Here is a 19,826-nt window from a genome sequence, read left to right on the forward strand (position 1 = left end):
GTTTTACTATTCTTTCTCTAATCACAATAGCATTTATTCACCAGGTACTCAGTGTCAGACATAATACGTATACTTTTTAATTTATTAATTCAATCTCACCTTCTTCCAGAAAAGGATTCAAAGCAGCAATTTACATATATTATTTCATTTCTTTCTTTCTCACAAAAAGATGGGTTCTAATAATCCCTCCAGTCTACACTGAAGAAAGTGAGTTGCAGAGTTCAGTAATTCACCCAAAACCTTATCTGGTGGCATGGCCAATATCTGAAACCAGGTCAGTCTGATTCCAACCATGGGCTTTTTTCTCAACCACTGTCTTGTCTTGTCTCAGAGACTTACCCCTCTAAGAATCTGGCTAAACCTACTTTTCCCTAAGTTATTCCTTAGACATGACAAATCCAGAAACCAATTTACTAGGGCCGAAGTTCTTGATTTATGTATATCAGTGCAATTGTATCCTTTTAATAAAATATCATCAAATATATACTTATTAACAAAGTGTCATTAAGACACATATACAACAGAAATACAATTTCAGTCTTTTCCCAGGCGCCTGGGTGACTCAGTCGTTAACCATCTGCCTTCGGCTCAGGTCATGATCCCAGGGTCCTGGGATCGAGCCCCACATCGGGATCCCTGCTCATCAGGAAGCCTGCTTCTCCCTCTCCCACTCCCCCTGCTTGTGTTCCCTCTCTCGCTGTGTCTCTCTCTGTCAAATACATAAATAAAATCTTTAAAAAAATAAAAAACATAAATGCATGAAATTCACAACAACAAAATCCTGTCTGTGACTAGAAGGAATAGAAAGCAGGAGAAATCTAAAAGTTAGCCCTATATAAAACCCGTAGTAAATGCTCACGACACATTTTTAGAAATACTGAGAATTCGCTTTTGCTCCATAAAACATCAGTGATGTTTCACAGTGTACTCTACCTATAAGCACATATCTAAAATTTATAAAAAATTTTCTATTCATTGTTTCACTTTAAGGTTTGTGAACATTGTGTATAAAATACGATAACATAAAAATATTTACCATGTTGTCTTTCCCATTATCTGATTTTGAAGCCAAATGGCTACTTGCACTATCACAAGAAGTGTGAAAGGCTAGGACATTTTCTATCATCTCTTCATCAGACAGAACATCCAACAACCAATATTATTTTAACAGAAGCTGCTTCTTCATGACACCCTAAGTCTTCCTCCTTTGTTTTCATTCTCCAGAAGTGTGCACACTTGCATACATACAAAGTCTTTTCACTTCAATCAGTTAGGGTCCTAAGAATGAAGCAGTTTTGTTTTTTTTCCCCACAACTTAGAAATGCTTTGTTTTATGTTTTCTTTAATTATCACCTGGTGTGATTCCACGATCCCATGTGTAACCTATATTCCACGGACTATAAAAAGCAGGTAGGTAATAGAGTAACTCACAATGCAAGTCACAAACAGCATCTCTCATCCTGCAGAAAATCTCACCCCCAGTCTCTTGTTAATGATGCTGAGATTTCCTAAGGAAGTATCTCAAAAGTGCACCATGATGGGCCCTCTGTGCTATCAGCGAAGAGCCACCACTTTCCTCTTAACCTCTTCTAAATCCTAACAGTCTCTAGCCACTGCTGATGTCAAAAAGGACCACTTTGGGGTTCACTTATCCAGCAAATATACCACTGCAGCTTTTGATACTTTGATTCCCACTAGCTTTCCTATCATGACTGGAAATGGTTAAAATCAAGGGTTCTGATGTCCAATGTGCTTCTACCGATGCTCACTGTTAGGAGCTGATGACTTCACCGAAGGCAGAGACCATTACTGTTGACACTAATTCAAACATATTAGACTCCCAAAGTCCCTCTTTGGTGAAACAGTTCACTTTAGCTTTTACTCATTTTTATTACAATCTTCTTGCCCTAAGCCTCCAACAAAAGGGCTGGAAGACAGATTAAATGACATGCAACACTGTCCTCAGAATTACCTTCTGTATCTCTCTCTCCGGCACCATTCCTTGCCTCCAAACCAAAGCTTTGCAACTTGCCTCTCCCTTGGGACATTGTATCTAATGGATGAACTTGCTCAGTCTCTCACATGAATAAATCCCTGGAAGTCTCAACCTACCATATACCACTAGTTTTCAAGAAACAAGGGGCAATGAGGAGATTAGTTAATATCTTATATCCAAAAATCCTGTTATGAGAATATGGGGAAGCAGGCCCTCTCGTGCATTGACAGTGGCATTATAAATGAAAACAACCTCTCTGGAGATCAATTTCCAAGAACATATCCTCCAACTCAGCAGTTCTACTCATAGAAATTTATTCTACAGATACTCGCACATATGTAAAAAGAAAAAATGTAGAATGTTATTCTGACTACAGGTCTGTTCGTAAGGTCAAAAAACTGGAAACAATCCAAAAGTCCATCAATTAAGGACAATTGAAGTACATCCATATGGCATTCAATGCCATTATAAAAAACAATGAGGAAGCTCTTCACATTCTGATATAGAAAGAGCTCCAACACACTACCAATACTCTAATTTTATGCCAGGTATAAAAACTGTGTGCTACCACTTCTATAAAACAAAAGGGTGTGTGTGTGTGTGTGTGTGTGTGTGTGTGTGTGAATAACTTCACCAGAAACTGGTAACACTGGCTGCCTCCAGGAAGAGGCAATAGTCTGCTGAAAGACAGCCATGGGAGGGAATCTGCTCTCTGGACATTCCTTTATACTGCTGCCTGTTCAAATTTTCTTGAAAGAAAAAAAATTAATGAAAAAAATGTTTTAAAATCCTTTTTCATGTCAATTTAGAATAGTTCATGTCATGAAAGGCAGGTCTTCCCATGAAAATATTTAGTTTATGATTGCTGTAAACAACAGAAGCTATAGCATAGAAGTCACTGAGGGAAGTCAACTTCCCCAAAGCTCTTGGGTAATTTAAATAGTAGGTATTTAACTGTATATGCAAATGCATCAGCTCCACAGATGGATGAGAAGAGGAAGGGTAGGGTTCACTTCTCCACAACTTGGGTATCAGAAATATATAGTAGATCGCTGGCATTCACAGACTATTTATGGCTTCTACCACTCTTGAGAGCATCTGAAGTTCCCATGACATTCGGTAATCTGTTATCTTGCAGAGACATGACTCTGAATGAGACATGCCATGAAGCTGAGGGGCAAGGGCAAGTTGCCTGGACCAGCCACGGTCCAGGGATGCTCTTACTCAGAGCACTTAGTCTTAGTCCATGGCCACCGTAAGGAAAGAGATAAAACACTGTTTCTCGTGAAGAAATGAAACAAAATTAACTGCTAGTGGATTCTAGTGTTGATGACAGAATGAGGGGAATATGGAAATGTTTATGAAAGCGCTAGGCCCTAGCCACAAAATAGAAGTTTCAGATAAATTAAAGACTGAAATGTCAAATGCAATGATGACTCAGACACATTGTGTGAACAAAACTACCAAATGCTCCAAAAGGAAGTAAGTAGAAAAGATGTGTGAATTTGTTTCAATAAGTGCTCCAGACAGTACAAAAATTGCTCATCAAGCAAGATAAGTAGTTAAGGTCTAGAGAGAGCCTTTACATTTTTCAGTTATACTTTAGTAATCTGAAGGAAGGAATTGTATGTTACAACGATTTTTTTTCAAGTTGAGAACTGGCGATTGCCTTGGGATATATCCTTCACAAATGTCAAGAATCTACTGTTATCTTATTTTGACTAGAGATAAGCAGAGTTTGTGTGTCCTTCATAATCCCCCCTTCATACAATCCCTTCATTCATATCTGCCACTAAGTGGATAAAACAAGCGGTGGCTCGAGTGAGGGGCATGGACTCCCCCAGTGCTGAGCTCATATAGCGGAGTCAAGGTGAAGAACCTGCCTAGCACTGAGATGAAGACAACAGTCCCTTGAGAGATAAGCCACCCAATCCAGGATGCTCAAAATCAAGTGAGAGTGGGCACTGCCTATAAACCAAAAGTCTGGATCTGCAGACAGAGTGAGAAATAAAGATTAAGAAAAGGAGCTAACTGTAGCTGGGCCATTCCTGCTCAAACCATGGTTTTAAAATAGTATATTTAAAAGAATGGCTAGTTAATGTTCACTAAGAGCAGTTAAATAGTTTTAATAATCTTACAGTGGCTTTTTTAGTGTTACATATTATAGCTTTACAGTTAACAGGTGCGTTCTTCAAAAATAAGGTACAGAGAGGATATGGCCATGAGTTGGAAGTGGTTATAAAATGGGGATAAACATCACCTCAAAAGCAGAATCGGATTAAAATTCTGTCACTCAGATGACAGAACTTAGATATCAGCACCTGGTTTTAATCAGTTTGGGTTAAAAGGACAACCTATCTTTTGTAAAGAGTCAGGAACGCTAACCCTAAAATAATCGTCACGAACCAAACAAAAAGGCCAATTATGCAGAAGATAGACAGCAATGAGATCCAGAGCAACATATATCCATGAGAAAAGTCAATCTCTACTGTGCAAATCCAACGCCTTGTTGCTATGCTGCCCACTTTAATACCAATAACTGAAGCTGGCTTTTTGTTTACTTTGTAGAAATCATCAGTCCCTAACCGAATGCTCTATCTGGCACAGTGTGACCTACAAAAAGTCCTAATGTCACAATTCGGTAACACCACCTAAAAAGCCTCTCTTCACTGCTAACCACCTTCTTAATGTGGCTCATAAAACTGTTTTGTGCCTCCCTATCCCCACCCACCCTGCTCCTTGTCATCCCGTCATAGGCGCAAATTAATTACTTCATGGATCATCCCCAAAACCTGCCATGCACTCATCAGTTCCCCCTTCTATCCTTCACCTTTTCCTCAACTGCTTCCTTCTTCCTTCCTCCTCTTCATTTCACTTTTCAAAATCTGACAACTGCCTACTCAGTAACCTCAGACCAGTTAAGCTCTGGAAGTCTCAATTCCCCCACCTATAAGGTGTGGAGAATGGAACCTTTCTTCATTGGGCAATGGTAAGTAAGGTTCCATGAGATAAATCAGATAATACCTTAGCCTAGTGCCTATCACGGAGTAAGCAGTCAATAAAATGTTAGCTTTTTATTATAATTATCTGGTTTAACAATTATGTGAGTTCATGAAAGCTGCTCAAGGGACCTTAAAAAAATTAGACCATGACTTTTGTTTCTCTCATTTGATTGTATTTCTGTGGTATCTCTTACGGTAGGCCACCTGTTCAAAATCTAAAAATCACAAGATTCAAGATCACTCCATAAAAGCAGATATTTTATTGTTAATAATATCTCATATTTACATAGCTCCAGAAAAGACTACTAGCTCTTTTTTATACCTCTTAATCCTCTTCACCTATTCTGCCCATCCCCCCTCTTTCCTCCCCTTTGGCAACTAGCAGTTTGTTCTCTATATTTGAGAGTCTGTTTTTTTTATTTGTTCGTTTGTTTTGGTTTTTTTAGATTCCACATACAAGTGAAATCATGTGGTTTCTGTCTTTCTCTGTCTGACTTCTTTCACTTAGCCTAGGTCCACCCATGTTGTTGCTGACGGCAAGATCTCATTCTTTCTTATGGTTGAGTAATATTCCATTGTGCGTGTGTGTGTGTGTGTATACATATATATATATCTATCTATCTCACATCTTCTTTATCCATTCATCTATGGATAGACACTTGGGTTGTTTCCATAGCTTGGCTATTATAAGGAATGTCACTATAAACACAGGGGTGCATATATCTTTTCAAATTAGTATTTTCTGTTTTCTTTGGATAAATACTGGTAGTGGAATTACTGGATCATATAGTATTTTTATTTTTTAATTTTCTGAGGAACTTCCATACTGTTTTCCATGGTGGCGGCACCAAACTGCATTCCCACCAACAGCGCGCATGAGGGTTCACTTTATTCTACATGCTCGCCAACACTTATGATTTCTTGTCTTTTTTATACTAGCCATTCTGATTGGTATGAGCTGCTATCTCATTGTGGTTTTAATTTGCATTTCCTGGATGGTTACTGATGTCAAGCATCTTTCATTCGTCCACTGGCCATGTGCAAGTCTGCTTTGGAAAAATGTCTATTCAAGTCCTCTGCCCAACATTTAATTGGATTGGGTTTTTCTGGCGTTGAGTTGTATAAGTTCTTTATATTAACCCCTTATTAGATATATCATTTACAAATATCTCCTTCCGTTCAGTAGGATGCCTTTTTGTTTTGTTATTGGTTTCCTTTTCTGTGTAAAAGCTTTTTATTTGGTGTAGTCCCAACAGTTTATTTTTGCTTTTGTTTCCCTTGACTACTACCTTTCTTCATAGGACAATAGCTCCGAAGTGATGGAGAAGGGTCTGCCATACCGGGAAGGAGTTGGGCCTGAAGGCCAGGCTCTCTCTGCCACTATGCTGGTCTGACTATACACTGCAGGCCAGGCTAAGGCTTTGCAACTAAACTAGATGAAAGGCCACAGCAACATTTCCCAGTCTGTTCCTCAAAACACAACTTTTGGGAGACCATTGATTCCTGTCCTGTGATACAAAGTTTTTTTGTTGAGAGAGAGGTGGAATACCCTGGGGGTCTTCAGGACATGTACAGTGCACATCAGTAGCAGTGTGGTGATCTGTGAAGTACCGGCCAAGCCAAAGCTTCCCACGGTCACCTTGCCTTGTGACTCTATTATCACAGTGCATCGAATTCCATGGAGTCCTCCACCCCCACCTCCCCTGCCCCTGGCCTTTGGGAAAATGCTGAGCCACGGAAAATAAATTCAGGAAATAACATGAAAGTAGGTAGTATTTTAGAGGAATAAAATTGATTCATCTTCATGTTAGATTCAGCTACAAATGCTACCTTCGGACCTAGTTCCCCACCTGCATCTGAGTGGTGAGATTCATAGTATCTAAGCCTGGAGAATGCCCTCCAGACCTGCAGTCCTTGAAGTCCAGGCTGGAGAAAGCGATCCCGAGAAAGATATGGCCTCTGACTCCTCAGGCCTGTCTACCGTTTTCTGATTTCCTCTCTGATGGCCTGCACCTTCATGACCTCGGAGAGGTACACAGCCTGTAGGGGGAAAACTCACACACTCACAAGCACACGGCCAAAAAGGGGTGACTGAACAAAGGCAAAAAAGCCCAAGATACATGAAGGAGATACAGACATACTGGAGCAGAGGAGTCTCTTCCATGCATTGTCATTTTTTTCTTTTTAAGATTTTATTTATTTATTTGACAGAGAGAGACACAGCGAGAGAGGGAACACAAGCAGGGGGAGTGGGAGAGGGAGAAGCAGGCTTCCCGCAGAGCAGGGAGCCTGATGTGGGGCTCAATCCCAGGACCCTGGGATCATGACCTGAGCCGAAGGCAGACGCTTAACGACTGAGCCACCCAGGTGCTCCCCTCACAACTACCTCTTAAGACTGATTACATTTAACAGGCAAGAAAATTGAGGTCATCCAGACAAGAAACACACTTTTATCTCCCAAGACAGTGGCCCTCAGACTCTACTGCAGGGCCCAGCATGTTGTATTTTAATCAACACAGAAGCCAATCTAGTGCGATGGTGACAAGCACAGGCTCTGGAGCCCGAGAGCACTTGGGTTTGAGTCCTAGCCTCATAATTTCCCAACTACTGCATAATCCTGGGCAGGGTACCTAACCTCTCTTGAGCCTTAGGCTCCTTCATCAAGAAAATGGAATGGGAATATCTACTTTACATAGTTGTAAAAACGTGTGTTTCAATCATGCACGCTAAGAGTGTTTTGCACATGGTAGACATGCAGTACATGGAGCCGCAGCTATTTTGAAGAAAACAAAACAAACAGCTCTCCAGTGTCCACATTCCCTCCAGGCACCAGTTTGCCCAATATCTGAAGCATACCAGGGCAGGGGAATGATAACTGCAAAGGCCAAGACCTCTGCACCACAAAGCCCTAAATGATTTCTCAGAGGAGTCCAGAGGTGAAGGTGAAGAAAAATGGCAGGTTAAGAATAATGGTAAGACTCTGGATTTCACGGACATGTAAACTTTCAAAATGAATTTGGGAAAGTGATATAAGGTCAATAACTCTTAGTTTTGCCACAAAAGAACGTTATAACAACCAAAAAAAGTCAGAAGGACATAATCTCTGAATGATGACCCAAGAGTAGACCATTGGCAACCTTATGGATATTTTGGCTGAGGAGGTATAAAAGCTTCCTCACATACCAACTGTGGTTCCAGGTCCTATGAAAGGCCCACAGGAGAAAGAGAGATGAAAGCTATAGGTCCTCCCCAAAGAAGAGAATCCTTCTCTTTACAAGTACTGGAGTATGTGTATGTGATATGCCAGAAGAGAGACTAGGAAGAGAGAATCTACACCACCATCACGATACTTCTGACATTGTATCATGATCATCTACTTGGACGAGCCTTTGGAGGAAAGGGACCTTCATTTATTCATTTCCTTAACCCTGATGAATACCCATTGTAGGTATCAATACAATTTATCAAATGAATGAATAAAAAGAGAAGGGGAAAATGCAACAGACTAGTTGTGGGTGGGAATTAGGGAGAGGGGAAATCAGAAAAAAAATATCAAATTCATGTCCATCTATCTCATATTCTTCAGTGAAATTCTAACTCACAGCTAGGCTGCTAAGTATTTACTTGCTTTGTTGGCAGAAGCATAACATTATTGCTCCAAGAAACCCTCCTTATTTAAGTGTCAGTGGAGGACACATCAAAAGAAGTTAAATTCAAACCTCTTAAACAGGCTTATTCAATAAGGATAAGAGAAAAATCTAAACTCACACTTGAAGCATCTCTCAACAAACACATATTGCTACCAAGAAAAATTTTCCTTTCAAATCAAGCATGACAGATACCAGCTTTGATATTCTACTCACCCGCCTGATAAGAACTCTGAATCACACACATACTGGAATTGAGATCCTGCTGTGGAGAGATGTAAAATTTTGCCCCCAGGGCCCAAGCTCATAGATTTTCAGCAGGCAAAACTCTAGATCATTTCCGTGTGAGAAATGAAATCTCAGTACCATCAAGAACAAATCCTTGAGAATCTGGGTCTTCTGTCCACATCTACCCTTACATAGTAGATGACTAAGGGGCAACCAATCTACGCTTCCTTTAAATATGAAATCGGTTATAGGATGGTTCCTTCTTATTGATACTTTCTCAAAAACAGTATCTCCTGGCCATATTTTAATGACAATGATCCTATTCATGCAGCCATGGTTTATCTGATTTGCTACCTTTTCTGCCATGGAGATTATGCACAAAGGGGTAGTCACCGAAAGCAACCTTTACAAAATCTCAACTTCCTGCCTTCCCGCTTGTTACTGTAAGAAGGATGAATTATTTGAGATTCTGTGGCCTAACCTACTTACTTCCTCTAAAGGAGGAACAGAAAATGAAAAATGCCTTTCAAGAAAAAAAAAATGTACATAGAAAACGAAATCACAAACTGACATTAACAGGCCTATGGCATATTTAATATACTCTCATCAAATGCTTTTATTGGAAGTTCATTTTCAGTGTACAGAGTATAAGATATCTCAATTTGAGGCAAAAATATCCTGACAAGTGCTATCATATCATCAACATCACTACACTAATAGAGTCGTAATAGAAATTTTACACCCATTAAAGGGACTCGAAGGGCATAAAAAGAACAAGAACCTGTCTGACACAGATATGTCCATGCTTATGCAAAATATGCATGAACTCAAAAAAGAAAAACTAAAAGTAGTATCTTGTTCTTTTCTCTTATTTCATTTCATAATTTTTTAAATGCTAAAAGTAGCATCTTTTTCTTACTCCGCTTCATATTTTTATAGAACACAGAGCTAAAATTAAGAGATTTACACTTGATTTCTCTTTTGTATCTAATAAAGTAGATGTGACCAGATTTTATTTCTCTCACACGAGTCAAGTCTACAGGTTTATCTTGATAACCATTTGTAACTAAACTCCTTATCAACAGATTGAACAGGTAGGCCTCAAATCCACCAAATAAGAACACAAAGCAACAGGGTGAATTATTTAGACCACTTAACAACCTGACCACATTGATCTCTTAGGAATTTCAATTCACAGTTCAGGGTTCAGTCAGTGTAACACATGAGGGGAAAATAATCAAATGATTTTGGTGCCTGAACAATCCTACTCAAAATGTTCTACTACCGAAGTAGTTTAACGTTACAAAATTACACACAACACAAAGCTACGGTCCAATCTTAAAACAGCCTGCCTGTAGTAAGTGTTCAAAAAAGTTTATAGGGTGACAGAGCTTCATTAAAGGAGAAACAGTCTATTACCCTATGATCAATGCATGCAACGGCATCCCCCTAAGTCAGACTAAAGCTCTGCTTGGTGGACCAAACTCATATACCAGAGATACTCTCTGACTCCCACTGTGACACAGAACCACCTCATGAATCAACAGAGACTCTTCACTTCATCTGGCAAGCACGAGCATACTCTTCTAGTTAAAGAGTATAACAGTAACCATAGCACTGTTGTTGAATGTATTATTAGTCATATTTCCTGTTTTCTTTTTTTTTTTAATTTTGATTCCAGCACTCTACACTCAGCCCTGCCCCCAGCTTCTCCCCACCAATATCTCTATCCCTCAATTTAATTTTTTTCTTTCCTTTTATAATCCTGCCTTCTGAGTAAATTCCATCATCTTTTATGTTCACTTTAATAAATTTAGGTCCCATCCTTTCTACTGACTGACTGATCTACATTTTTTTAGAACTAACCCTACCGCCTCATCTATTCTCTTCCTACAAAGAACAAGTGAAACCTCTTTACAAATAAGCCCAGTAATTCTCATACCTAATCTGAGTCATGTTTTCTTAACAGTCTGTGATCATTTCAAGGCCATGAGCCAGACCAAGGTGTTCTTTTCAGTATAATTCAGTAGTCGGTCTTTTCCCAATTCTTGGTTTAAAAAAGAAAAAAAACAAAGGAAAGTGAAGAGATAGAGTTTTCTCCCCATTATTTTTTCTGATACCTGTTTGCTATTGCTCATCTTAGTAAACAAATGTATGAGAGTAAATACATTAATCTGGAAATGTGTTTTCTTAAAAATATTCTAAGAATTACTTTTTTGAAAATTAGAAACCTAAAGACATAACAAGACAATCATAAGCCAGTACCAATTTCCCTGGCCCTACCCCTTTCAAACGGCATGATATGAACTTAGACAAGTTGCTATCTCTGAGCACCAGTTTGCTCTAAAAGTGAAACAATAATACCAACTGCACAAGGTTAGAGAAAGTATGCGAGATAATACTCAGAGCTACACCAGCGCCTGGGCAGAGAGAAGGCACCCAGCAAGTATTCGCTGGGCACATAAATAAGTGAATGAATGAATGAAAGAATATAAAGTGCCTAGCTCAATGCCTGACATTCAGAAGGCACTCAATATACAATTATACTTAATATAGCAACACTTGGCAGTGTTTTGCGGAGGACACCCCACCTCCCAGGTCTTTACCTCAGCAATACGTTTAAGGCCACATGCAGTGGTACCACCATAGCGCTCACTGCATTCATCTCTACCTTTCCGGAGCACGAGCGCTGAACTGTGGCTTTGTTTCATTAGTCACCACTGTACGGGATGTGGTGCGGGTTATTTCCTCAACTGGAATTACGAACACATGGAGGCCAAGGTCTGCTGTTTCTTTGTAGCCCTAACCCATTCATTCATTCAGCCCTGTTCTAAGTGAAGATTATGTGAAGCACTCCCCAGCTGAGACTTCCAAAAAAACAGGTGCTCAATAAATATTTGTTGACAGACACAAAACACTGGCTTACAGGAAGAAGAATAATAAAGGAAACATTTTACTATTACGTATAATACACATGTAATTCCTCCAATCGCTGCCCAACTAACCAATTCTAGGTCCACTTCTAAGGAAGTTCTCTCATCCAAGTTCACCCAACTTCACTCAACTCCCTCTCAAAAGTCCTGTTCTTTCCCCCAAACCACCCCGTCTCGTCAAGGGGGAATTTCTTAAATGTCTTTCTCAACTTGACTTCATAAATCAAACTCAGTTACATTGCAAGGGTACCCTTTTCCTGGCCTTTTGCTTTCATCCACTTGCTGCAGAGCTGTTGCTACAAGCAGTACAAACTAGTTCATAATGTGCCACTGTTTACCCATATCCTCATGTGTCAGTAAAATAATCTAACTTACTAAACAGACAACCTGAGAATATTCCCATTGGATAATGAGGTCCTTTACAAAATATATTTTCTGCGGATGCCCTGAATTTCAAGACATCATATACAAATATACACACATATGAAGGTATAAGTAGTTCTCTCTAAATACAGTGCCTCCCAAATAACTGGTTCTCTTTAAATACAGTGTCCCCCAAATTCTTGTGAGGAATGAGTTCCTCAATGGGAGCAAGAAGAGCAATCTACACCAGGAAGTTATCCTTGTGAACACACTAGTCAAAGAAGAAAAGAACTTCCCAAACCCATCACCGTCACCGGATATATAATTCAGAAATTCCATATCATGGGTAAAGAGCTTCTTATTAATTTCTGAAGACTAAGCATTAAAAAGGGGATGGAACATTGTGCCATGTATATACAATTATATGGCATTGTCCTGCTCAGTCAACCCAGGAATCTGTTTCCTGACTCACCGGCTCCCAAGAGTGCTGGGTCCCTTGTTCTTTCCTACTGGTACCAAGTGCAGCTTGGTTCTTAACAGAGTTCAGAGCTGTGTCCACTACTGGGGTGAGGGTCTAGGGAACTCAAGGGCAAAGACCTAGTCTTTTGGTGTTCAGCACTATAAGATATAAGAGCTCAAGAAAAATTAGTTAACTAGGAGAAACATTGCAAGAGGGATCACTCAGGTTACACATCCTCTGAATCCCAAGGGTATCCTTGTCCCATACCACATAAAGTAACTTCTCTTATAAATTTCCCATCTTAACTATATCTGCCACAAAAAGCCTGGGTTGAAATATATATTCTTAGAAGGGTGCCTGGGTGGCTCAGTCGTTAAGCGTCTGCCTTCAGCTCAGGTCATGATCCCAGGGTCCTGGAACTGAGCCCCGCACTGAGCCCCGCATCGGGCTCCCTGCTTGGTGGGAAGCCTGTTTCTCCCTCTCCCACTCCCCCTGCTTCTGTTCCCTCTCTCACTGTGTCTCTCTCCATCAAATAAATAAATAAATTCTTTAGAAAGGAAAGAAAGAAAGAGAAAGAAAGAAAAAGAAAGAAAGAAAGAAAGAAAGAAAGAAAGAAAGAAAGAAAGAAAGAAAGAAAGAAAGAAAGAAATATATATTCCTAGAAATAAACTACCAAACAAACTAGGGGAAACTATTCAAGAACCAACCCTCAATTACTCAAGGACTAATTCAACAGGACACATACTTCTTCTTCCCTCCACTATTGAGTTTTTGAATTCTTAGAACATTGATTGGATGTTCATCTCTCTTGTCTTGTAGAGAGAGATGAGAGATGCACTAAAACTAACTAAAACTTGTCAGGGTTTGTCAAGTTCAGTATCAGCAAATTGAGAATGATGACAGACAATACTTGTGACTTTTTTTTTCTTATCTCGGTAATAGGTGGTTAGTTATAATTAGAATAAAGTAGCAAAGGGGTCTAGAAAACCTAAGTGGAGTGGGGGGAAGCCCTGCATGGACCTTTCCCTAAATCCAGTCATTTGCAGGACCCATTTTCTGACCCCTAGTGTATAAATCTTACTACCCCAGTTACCTATTTTCTCATGCTCATTTCCCAGCAGACTCACACAACTAAAATATTAATTACAGCACACGAATTCCCCTCACACCAACCCTTCTACTTTCACTACCCTCCCATTTCCACAATTAGGCATCATTTTAAATTTGATTTATTTCACTTACTCCTACCTATTAAATGACTAGATTGGGATAAATAAATTTCAGTTTATATTCAGCATCATGTTAAAACATGGTCCCTTCCTGCAATGAGCCAATGCTATTAAAGATAAACTACTTTTTTCCTAAAGAAAAGAAATATCTCCTGGAAGTATTGTGACAAGTCCACATAATATATATACCAGAAACCAATCTCATAATTTTAGCCAGGATTTAAATCACTCTGTTCTGCCCTTTACAACCTACTTCCTGCCCTTCACAAAACCTGACTAAGCTAAAATGGGAATATGACTACCAAACATTTGAATAAGTCTTTATAGTTCTCAAAACCTTATTTTATCCTTTCAACAAAGGAAGTGAAGCAAGCACTGTTGCCCCCATTTTCCAGATGGGGAAATCTAGGCTGAAAGAGGTAAAGTGACTGATACAATGTGATACATTTAGAGGCCAAACTGTCTTCTGATTCCCACTTTAGCACTCTATCCACAGCCACAGTGATTCCCCAAATGAAGAAAAACAATCACTGTCTTCCACTCAGCATTTCTAAACATGAAACTCAGCATCCTAGGAAACACCTTCTACTCTGCTTGCACTCTACTTCTGTCTGCATGATCTTGGAGTTGCTCTCGCCCCACTGTCTCTGTTGCATCATCCACATGGACCCAATCTATTTATTTGGCTACTTACACCATTCAAGACCATCCACAAGCAGAAAATGGCAATAAACTCCCATTAACAATCATTTTTACACCAGTAACTATTCAGTGTTGACATCTAGCTATCCTAGTTCCAAGATAGCCCAATGAGGATTATTAGTTTTATCAAAAAAGGTAGGACTAATTGATTTTGTTTTATTTGCTTTTCCCAAACAAGAATTAGCAACTCCTTTAATACTTAAAACAGACCAAATGAAAAGAAGGAAAAAAGGAGAGGAAAAAAATTAAATCGGGGGGTGGGGGGTGGGGGGAGTGGACGTATAAATAGAAAGCACTAGAGTAGCACAAATATACTTTGATGGTTTACCTACAGAGGGCTGCCCTCTTTGCTGGAGAACAACCTTTGTCCTGAAAATGGGCCCTGAATTACTAGACATAAACCAGCAAGCACCCTCCAAAATTACCAAAGGGATCTTATTAGACAACAGCTATATTCTCTGTGGAGATAAGTTCAAAAGTTGACAAGTCTATGCTAACACCTGGAAAGTCACAGCCCTTTGGCTTGATATTTGGCACAAGTTGGTCCACACTGGATTTAAGCCACAAAAGTTAAATTACTTAAATGCCCAAAAACTCTTGTTGTAAATTTCACCTACAAAATTTTAACAAGTTCCAGAATCTTCCATATCACTGTGTTACAACAGTTACATTAACTTACAAGTGCTTTGTTCTAGTTTTCCCATTTTTTCAATTTCAAAGAATAAAACTATTTGCTTTCAGTAGAAAACAGGTACAACTGAAATGAAAATTAAGAACCTATTAAAAGAGCCAGTCCAAAAATTATCCAGGACAATCTTGGAACTTTTCTTAATGTTTTATTTACTTGAGCCTCCATCACACTTCATGTCAAGACTTTCATGCATTCAAAACAGCCCCCACAAAATGATGCTTTTCTGTCAACCCTGTCCCACATTCTCCTTCCTGATCCCCAAGCGCAGCTTTTAACATTTGCAAATATACCAAGCAATTTGTTTCAACAAGCAAATCTTACCCAGTGGCAGTGAAGAAATAACTCCCCGGTAGTCTTTAGGATTGCTGTCCACCCCCAAGACTTCTCCTAAAGGTCCAGCACTAATTGAAAGAGAGGAAATATAAAATCAATGCTTTGTAATAAAAAAGAAGCCTTCAAGTCCACAATTAATATGTTTAAATTTTGAATCACTGACTTATTGCATAATTTCACACAATACCACTCAGTATATTAAAAATAAAATAAACTAGTTCTGGATGAGACGAAATGGATTTTATCATTCATATCATTCCCTTATCGTAAATTCCTAAATTAAAGATTCCCCCTTTGTATGACCAGCAGGTGAAAGTTACAGGGATCATTTGATTCAACTTTAATTTTTCTCAGTGCTTTTATCTTTAAAGTTACATTGCAGAACACACGCTAGCAAATGAATAGATATTATGTAAGCAGTTTTTTCCCATGTATGTAAATATTTAAATCACAACTTAAACAAAGTATTCAGAAGTAATGTCTTAACCAGTGAAACAAAATTACACTCTTAGAACTAAAAGGGACCGCTTATTTTATGACTGACTATATATAACGGCACGGTTAAGAAACTAAGCACCATCCTTTAATTGTATTTATTAGAGAATAAAATAATCAGCTTATATAAAAGACAAATTTCAACCAAAGGTCTTTTTCATTTTTTTTCGAAGTTTTAAACACTTTGTATTTTTATTAACATTCAAAATGAAACGACCTGCTGTGACTCCTGATTGATTAAAGATAAAGACAATAATAAATATAAAGACAAACTGTTTCTAACCCAGTTACGGACCCATCTCAAATCCCCGAATAAAAGCAAAGTGTTTTTCCCATATAAATGAAGAGGGATCGAAGCTACAGGCTCTGGGTCGTCAAAACTTATCTGCTCTCCAATTTACTAAACCTTCTATTTCTGATCGGCATCCATTCACACAACATCTGGCTGCTCGCTCAGGTCCTCTAATTACTTCCACGTCTGAATAGACTACGTAGCTACAAGCAAAGGCCAAACTTTGCTCTCGGCCTTCCGAACTTAAAGATGCGTTTAACCACTAGAGGTCTCCCCTTGGCCAGTTTTGCATGTTCGCTATTTTGCTGCACTTGAAACTTTCCGGAGAAATGCTCTACTCGAGTCAGTGTTTTTCTAAAAACTTGCGCAAAAATCCACGCGACCGAACTAGCCAGTACAGAGACTCTCGGGCTCCCCAAACCAATAAAAATATCACAAACAACGCTCTAGGAAAATCAAAATTAAAATTCGACGCACTCGCCTAGCCGTCGTCCGCCCCCCCCGCCCAAAATCTTATTTCTCATCTGTTTTCCTTAACTTAGAACAATTAAAAAAATCTATTTTTGTTTCTGTAGACTTTGAATGATTTCTAATGCATTTTCTCTGGCGGTGGACCCGAGGTGGGAAAGGAGCGGGCCAAGGGATGCAGGGAGGGGGAAGGGCCGTGCTCACAGCGCCCGAGGAAGTTGCATAAGGAAAGAGACTCCGTTTTTTGGGTCCCCTCAAAAAAATCGGCGGGGAGGGGGAGGAAAAGGAAGCGGGGGGGGGGGGAAGGCGGGGAGGAGGGAAACTGAAGCGACGTTTACCTTCGTCTCCCCGTGAAAGGGTGGGGTAAGGGCTACGGTCTTCGCGACCCCGGAGGGCGACTCGTTACCCCCACCTCTCTCCGAGCGCAGACGGACAAACAGATACCCCCACCCCTCCGCGGAGAAGGCGGCTAAGAAACCGCCTGCTTTTAAACTTTCTCTCACGGTCGCACTGTGGGCCATGCTTTGACCAGAAAGGGGGGGGGAGGAGGTAATCAAAAGGCCTTTTTCTTTAAAGGTAATTAAAGTTTTACCACCAACACGAAAGTTGCGTCCTCCCCCCGCCCGTGCCACCATGCCCCCCCCCCACCGCCTCCAGGGCTCACAAGTTTTCCTCCCTCCCCCCCCACCAGCTCGCGGGGCGCGCGGCGGATGCCTCGGCTTCTGCGCTTCCCGATCCCCACCCCCGCCGGCCTCTACTTCCCCCCGCCCGGCCGCCGCGGCGCGAGGACGGCCCGCCGGGCCCAGGACGCGAGTGTGCAAAACCCATTATTCCGGAATGGCACACGCACGCGGCGCGAGGCGGGCGGCGGCCCGACCCGGACCCCTCTCTGCCTCCCCAATATAAGGGCGGCGTAAACAAGTTGCAGGAAAAGCAGCCCCGTGCCTCCCCCCCACCCGCCCGCCGCCCCGGCGCGGCCGCCGCCGCCCGCCGCTACCGCCGCCGCCGCCGCCTCCCGACACACGCCCGCGCCCGCACCCTGGCCGGCGCGGCTCGGCACGGAGCGGGGCGAACGCCGCGACGGCGCGGGCTCCCGGCCCGGCCCGCGGCCCGCGCCCTCCCCCGCGCGGACGGCCGCGGCGGGCCCGCGCCGCCTTGCTTCCCGAAGCACTTTCCTGCCTCGGGCAGAAATAAACCGGAGGGTTTATTTTTGTGCAACTTTCCCAAAATGGCGGAAATTGGAGCTGATCTATATGAAATTCTCACACAGTCGGTCGGGAAGGGGGAGGCGGCGAGGAAGAAAACGCAAACTCTCGGCCGCCGAGCCCAGCCGCGGGTCCGCGAGTGTGTGCGTGCGTGTGAGTGTGCGTGTGCGCGGTGGGAGTCGGGGAGGCCTTTCCGCCGCGCACACACACAGCACACGCCGGGGAGACGCGCCTGCACATTCAACCAGTCCATTCTCCGCAGCCCGAGCGGGGAGAAAGTGGCCCGGCCTCTTTTCCCACTGCCTCGGTCTCCCGTACTTGTACTTCTCGCGCTCGCTCGCTCACTCGCTCGCTCTCCGGTGCGCGCCCGGCACAAAGGCCACACGGGCGGAGGGGGCCGCAGGGGCGGCGCGCGGGGCTCGCGCCTCCCGCCGCACCGATCCGCCGCCCCGGCCGCCCCCGCGCCCCCCCGCCGGCGCCCCCAGCCTCGGCGGCCGCGCTCGCCGCCCGGGCTGCAGCTCCGCGGCGCCCACTCGGGCACGCACCCCGGCGGAGCCCGGCGCCGCCGCGCTCCCCCACCCCGCGCCCGGTGTCATGAAAGCGACCAAAGTGACAAGCTCGGGGGGCGCGGGGGAGGGGGCCCACACGCATCCCGCCGCCTGCGCGCCGGCGAGAGCCCGACGCGGCCGCCTCGCCCCGGCTCCCTTCAGCACGGCCCCCCACACCCTTCCCCGTGTGCGCGCAAAGAAAAAAATACAAGTCTCTCCTCCCCCCATTTTTTCCTTTCTCTTTTCTCTCTCTTTTGTTCCTCTTTCACACTCGCACTCACTACTTCAGAGTGAGATGCCCAGAGACTCCCCCTCCAGCCGTTTCCGAGTCACTTGCCCACTTTTTTTCCCCGGGATTAAGTTTTCTCCTCTTTCCCAGAGGCGCAGAGAAGTGGGGGAGAAACCCCTTCTGTCCTTTCCCCTCCCCTGATCTGTTTCACAAGACGAGGGTGCGCTTCCTTCTCTCTATAGGTCTCTTAACTTTCATCCTCACCCAGAAAAATAAATGAATGGCTTTTGCACGGACAAATCTTCTGATTAATTAGAGATTAGATCCGATCAACCGCTTCTTACCCCCAAATTTTCTCTTTTTTTTTTCTCCGTCTCACGAGTAGTCCTGACAAATGGTCCAGGGCTGCGGGCGCAGTGCGCATGTGCGCGTAGAGTCAGGGCTGGGGAGAGGGGAAACTGCGCTGGTGCTGGTGCCGCCGCGGCCGCCGCCGCTGCCGGGGAGGCTCGCGCTGGCTTCCCTGTTACTGCTACTGCGCCTTCGCCGCTGGAAAGCAGCAATAAAGCCGCTTGGCAAATCAGCTGCCCGCAGATAGTGTTTCAGGTGCATCTTTTCAACAGCCTTGTCACCGGCTCAGGGCGGGTGCCAGAACAGTCAAAACAAATATGAGAGACTGCTCAGGTTGTAGATTTCTTTGTCTATTTTTCACTTTACTTTTTTTTTTTTTAAAGGCAATTCTCAGAGCAGCTAATCCAGCATGTACTGTAAATGGATTCATTCAGCCATTAAAGAGTGGGCCTTGGTCTTATACAAACACTACCCACAGGCTCAATGCATGCTACAGGTCGTGAAAAATAAGAAAGTTTTAAGCTTCTACGCAGTAGAACCTCCCCCGGTTTGAGGACTGGAAGAATGCACGGGTTAAGTGTGCGTGTAAAACTTGTGTGTTCTTTCGGTTCCTCAAGTGTTGGGTCTTTATTGACAGCTTCAGCATGTTAGGCCTCT

General features: G+C 42.5%; 1 protein-coding gene across 5 annotated transcripts in view; it reads right to left on the minus strand.

Annotated features, from left to right (window-relative positions):
* The window catches only part of L3MBTL3 (L3MBTL histone methyl-lysine binding protein 3), a 119,399-nt gene extending 100,003 nt beyond the window's left edge, over positions 1-19,396 (minus strand). Inside the window, exons 1-2 of one of the 5 annotated variants that reach the window (XM_036120841.2) lie at positions 19,166-19,396; positions 15,573-15,652 (exon numbers count right to left, since the gene is read on the minus strand). The gene's annotated coding sequence lies outside the window, so the exon portion shown is untranslated. Of the gene's footprint in view, positions 1-15,572; positions 15,653-17,177; positions 17,357-18,105; positions 18,326-18,362; positions 18,445-19,165 lie in introns of those variants that run through there. The other 4 variants (XM_036120843.2, XM_078054747.1, XM_078054748.1 and 1 more) reach the window with 4 other exon arrangements.
* Between the last annotated feature and the right edge of the window lie 430 nt (positions 19,397-19,826).

This window comes from Halichoerus grypus, chromosome 9 (assembly GCF_964656455.1).
Source record: "Halichoerus grypus chromosome 9, mHalGry1.hap1.1, whole genome shotgun sequence".
NCBI lineage: Eukaryota > Metazoa > Chordata > Mammalia > Carnivora > Phocidae > Halichoerus > Halichoerus grypus.